We start from the raw sequence: 5,848 nt of genomic DNA, 5'->3' as shown, positions 1-5,848 counted from the left end.
TAGAAGAGTTGTTTACAAAGCCCAGTGCGCATGGCACCGAACGCTCGCCTTCTTTTCTCCTCTGTTCTTTTTGCCCCCTGGGGAATCCCTCTATTGTCTCTGTGAAGTTTTTCGGCCGAAAGCTGGGCGGCGTTATTTCGGGCACGTATTTGGCTGAGGCCACTTGGCCGAAGCTACGGTAGCCGAGGCTGCGCGCCGCGAAAGCGCGGCCACCGGCGAAGGCCCGCCCACGGCAATGTTGACCTTATCGAAATGGGCGCACTCCCCGGCTTGCTTGGTGCTCGGCTGCTTTGCTCATTGTTATTACAGCAACGTCATGTCAAAATATTTGCGGGTTCTGCCCGCGCCAAACTTTGCGCCTCCATCTTCCACTCAGCATCGAAGCTCTTCGCGTTGTTTTTTTGCCGCACTGAATGTCTCCTGGCAGTCACCGCTTCTCGGACTCATCCCGCTGTTTTCTTTGTTTCGATTTTTTTCTTTTCTCTTTTCTTGCACTCGTGATACAGAGAGCGCACTTGCAGAGTGCCTAGGTTAATATATACCTTTGTAGCAGTACCGGTATGAAGAAATCTTCGCGGTCTCGTTAGTTTGTTTCCTGAGTTGCCTCCGGCTGCTGACCAAGTCTGCACCAACTGCCTCGTCCATTGCAGGTTGCCCAAGCACATTTCAAAGCAACCGGATTCCGAGAATGCGCACGAAGGTGAGTGTGGCAGTAACACATTTTTCGAAACAACGCTCTCACGCGCTAAGCACCGTGATATAACTGCGTTCGTAATACGACTTCGAATTGCTTGCTGTGCTACGCACGCAGTTCATTGTTACGACTAACCGAGTCATGAAGCTTGTTGTTCAGTGATTCGTGCGCACATACGCGTGCACACACGCGTGTATGCATTCACTCATGCACACACGCGTCCGTGCGCACGCAGCATAGGCACAGTATGGTCGCGCACGAGCACGCATGCGCATACATGAAAACGTAATCAAGGGTACCATCCAAATACATTTTCCTACTAAACTTTCTCGACGGAAATCTGGCTCCAAGATAGTTCACCCACCATGAGAATGATGGTTATTGTCAGTGTTGTAGGTATTAAAAAAATAAGAAAAAGAAAAGTAATGAATTATGTTACTCGTTACGTTCAAAACGCCGTTACCGCCCTACGTTACCTAGAAATCAAGGTAACGCGTTACGATTACTTTTACGAAAAAAAAAAGGTAACGCACGTGACTTTCCCGTTACTCCATGCTCAGAAATTTTAGATAGTGGGCCTTACCAGAAATTATTTCCCAGAAAATTGCGAACGCTTATGTTAAGGTGCTCCTCGGTCAGAGTCGCTCGCTAAGGAATAACCATAAACGCAGTGTAAGAGGTGCAAATTGAGTAAAACAACATTTATTTTGAAAGCAAGATTCATTATCAGCGTCCAAACTTTTAGGAGAACTTTCCAAGATTACAAAGTGTTGAACTTGGGCAATAGTTACATTTTAATGTTGGCATTGGACAGCTTGCCTCGCTTCTTGGTAAATACGTCCGTGCCCACGTTAAATAGGCATTTGACGGATGCACTGGATAGGGCAACTGTATTTCAAGAAGGTTTGGTTAACTTGCGAAACATTTTCTTTGCGATAACTCACCGTAAATTCATGCTGCACCAAAAGGTATCGCGAAAGCTCCCCATCCTCAGTTGGTGACGAGGAGTGACAGTTCGAGAAGACTTACACAAAGTAGTTCAAAAAGTTGACGTGCTAAACGTTTTTTTTGTCTTGCGAAGGGGTGTGGTACTGGAATTACACGCACAAAGTTAATCACCCTTTCCGATCCAGCTTTCCACGTTTTCAAACACGTCTCACCTACTCACGCATCGATTTTGGAGTTGATTCATTATTTATACATCTATAGTTTGTGTGTGTGTATGTGTGTGTGCGTGCGTGCACGTGTTAACATTTCATGGGTAGTTTGCTCTTTCTTTAGTTCTGCGACCTGCATCGTCAAAGGCATGTATTTTGTGGCATGCTTGGGAGCCGAGAGAAGCGTTGTCGATAGCTTCTAAACATTTCGCTTATTTGCCACGCCATTTTAGTTCTTTGACTATACGTTTTTTTTTTCTTGTGGGAAGAGGGGGGGGGGGGGTGAGTAGTAGTATTGGAATGAAAAATAACTAGTAACGTGACCTTTCAGGTTAATGAATAATGTTAATGTAGGTTTAGAAAAGTTTGGAAAAGGCAATGAGTACATTCCTATCTTTCCAAAGAAGTAACGCGTTGCCGCCAACGCTGGGCATAGTACATAGATTTGTTTAATCGTCGTGTTTGTGGCATTATGTATCACATTTTGTTTTTCTAGATTTACAGGATATCATAGTTGTCGAAAGACATGAAGACAGTAACTATATGCACGCACACATAATCATTGCGAATTGTTACACTATTAACAGAATGCTTTGTTGAAATGTAGTAAAGAAACGATTAATTTGCAAAGTAGCAAAGTCCTTTGAAGCCAGTAGGACGAAGTTTAGACAACTATATATATATGTACCACCCATAATTCTCACGTGGGCTGAAGTGCCATACTTTCGGCTCCCTTAGACACTTGAGCTAGATCTCCCTCTAGGAATTTTGGTAAGAAACTCTATATGAGTTGGCACAAGCTGCAAATACATACCCACAAGAAGTGCCGGCATCGTGCAGTTTTTCATCATATGACGTAAACATTTTCATTTTATTTATCCACGACGAGGAAGCATGCGAGGCATATGCGTGCTGTCTCGTTTACAATAACATTGCGTTCTACGACACCTCTTATGTTTGATGCTGTCTTTTGCTCCTCTATATCTCTAGACAGCCAGTGATACTGTGCCTTGCATTATGAAGTTCTGTGAATGCTAGATAACAAAGACAGATCATATATAACTGTAAACTATCCGTGTTTCTCAAGCATTGTGCCCACTGAGCACACCGATTCAGATCTGACGCAGTACTCCGCGGAATTGATAAATGCCCGAGTCAGTGAAAAACGCATCACCACGCCGTTCGCTCACAACAAAACGCAAGTAACGCTTTGCCCTGAAAGCTTCAACCGGTGGCCGTGTTTCGCCCTGGCTTTTAACAACGTCTGTGTATTCAATTTATATTGTAAATGGCCGCAAATCAACCAAGGTGTTTGGGCGCGGAATGCCATAGTAAGCTTTTGAAGTCAGCTGGTGCAGTGTGAGATTATAAAGGTTGTATTGTATGGCTGCTTTCTCAAATAAGCGGGAGTGTTTTAGTCGATAGTTTCCAAAACCAGTAAGAAAAGCGAGGTACACGGAATATCTTTATTTATATCCTATGCAGCTGCATAATATCCGAACACTACTGACTGTCGAGCATCCACTCCGTCACCCACCGTCACTCTGTAGCACACAATGTGGCAAGTACTGAAGATTAAGTGTTGAGCAGTGACGTGAAATCGAACGTAAAAAGCTTTTTAATTACCTAAATGGAGCCTGCTATCAGACGCAGCATGTTTTTTATTGCACATACCACCTTAATATCGGGCTAATTGCATGTGAACCACATTTAACCAGAATGAAACTTTGGTTAAAACAAGAACCCCTCTGGTTAAACTGCTTGAGATACATTCTCCTGCATCCTTCTGTCGTGCCCACTATCTGGATATCTCATAATTAAACGTAGACGGCTTCAGAATGCAATTTGTGGTCTTTACTTTTCAAATTAAGATTTTGTCCTGTGGAGCCAACATGACGGGCTAGCTCTGATTTTTCTATAGCGGAATATTTATGCTTTCATGACAGTCACGGAAAATTATTTGGGGATGACAGAGCAATACGTATTTAGGCTGGTTGATTCACGACTTGAGCAGAAAGAACAGCGCAATGGATCGGACGTAATGAAGGGACTGACAATGGTGCTGTTTAGAATTCGGGAATTAGTTGCGAGTGTTTCTATAAAAACATCTCAAATCTTTTCCTTGTTGTGCCTTTCTGTTTGGCTATAAACAATTAAATTATAGTGTTTTACGTGCCAAAACCACGATCTGATTATAAGGCACGCCGTAGTGGGGGATTCCGGAATAATTTAGACCACCTGGGGTTTTTTAACGTGCACATAAATCTAAGTACACAGGTGTTTTCACATTTAGCCTCCATCTAAATGTGGCCGCCGTGGTCGGGATTCGATCCCGCGACCTCGTGCTTAGCAGCCCAACACCATAGCCACTAAGCAACCATGGCGGGTTTGGCTATAAACGAATACAAAAAACAAAACACACAAAAAAAACGCGCGCTTTCATTATAGCCTTAGTCGCATATCAAAGAACAATATTTTCGAGTTTCTAAAATATAAAAATAAAATTGCAGTTTCGTTCATAATGCGAAGCAGGGACGGATTGCTAAAAAAAGTCGCAGATGCACCGGCCAACCTCAGTTAGAGCAGAAAAAAACTTTATTCAGTGGCGTCTCATGTAATTCCATCCTATTATTGGCCATTCCACCATAGTCGTTATGCGCTATATTTAGAGGGAAACCAAGCAACCAACCGATTCTGGTCCGAATCGCCTTCGTTTACGCAAGTGGTGCTCCCTGGTGGTGAAGAAATGGGGAGACACGGCCTTTTCTTGCTCTTCTTACCTAGCCCGATTTCCGCTTCTTACGGCTGACTTCGTCCAAGTGCTTTCATCTTGGTGCTGGCTTATGTGGATAAGCTTTCAGAACTTGGCGTCAATCCACCATGGTTCGTCAGCTAATCACAACAGCTGGCGGCGCGACCGCATTCTTCACGCACAGTATATATTTTTTTCTGCTGTAGCATTGGCGGAGTGGCTAAGGGGTATCACACGGTGCAACCGGATACTGTTAGAATTTAAATCAAACTCTTTCTGTTAACTTCTATGGAGAACATTCCAGAATAAAATGGCATCTTTACAGTTTACAAAACAGTGTTAAATAGGTTCAGGCATATTACAAAGGCGACCATCAATACCTGAAAAAGAAATATCAGTTTCTTTTGAAGCCATGTCTTAATTGGCAAGGTTTCAGTGGAGAACTTATAAAAGAAAGTTTTTCTGGATGAGAAAAGCGCCATTTTACAAACTCTTGCAAGTATATTATGTCCTGGTAGTCCGATGTATGTTGAGCGGTAAAATGACAGCGGGGACAGCATTGATATTTTATATTTGTGAAGCGTTTTACGCGATACAGAGTACAAGTACTCTTAAGAAAAATGAACACTTTGAAAAACAACTGAAAAAGTAGCATCACGCATGGAGCCCAATAAACAAGATCGAGAAAGAAAATTGGAAAACATAACCAAATAACCAAATCTGACAAGATATCGGCAACGTTAACCTGCAAGAAAGCGCGCAGTATCCGGAAAAAAGAACTGTGAGACTAACTGTCGCATACACAAATAAACCAGACCTAGCCCATTCAGCATTAACTGGTCGTAAAATATCATCATGTCTCATAGGCTCAAAACTAGTAGATTATATAAATGTAAAACAAATATTATCGAAAGCGTTGAATGTAAACTATTGCGCACTGATGGACCTGAATGACAGAAAATTTACTCATTAACTCATTTACTCAATTTACAGCTTCTGGAACACTCGAATGCAAGACCGAAATGCAGAAACAATAGTTTCTTCAAAAGTACATTTCAGTAAGATTATTATGCACACAAAATACATCAAGATGATCCTGTCAGATTGGTATCCACGTCTGATTAGTTGTTTAGTTTTAGCTCCTTTCTAGCTCTTAGTGCTAGGAATGGTTGCTTTGGCGAAGAGGCTCGGAAAGTACTCGTGCTCTTGTCCAACAACTCCTGGCAGACAGGCACGGTTGCACAG

This window comes from Dermacentor silvarum, chromosome 1, assembly GCF_013339745.2.
Source record: "Dermacentor silvarum isolate Dsil-2018 chromosome 1, BIME_Dsil_1.4, whole genome shotgun sequence".
NCBI classification, from domain to species: domain Eukaryota; kingdom Metazoa; phylum Arthropoda; class Arachnida; order Ixodida; family Ixodidae; genus Dermacentor; species Dermacentor silvarum.
This window is presented reverse-complemented; position numbering follows the sequence as displayed.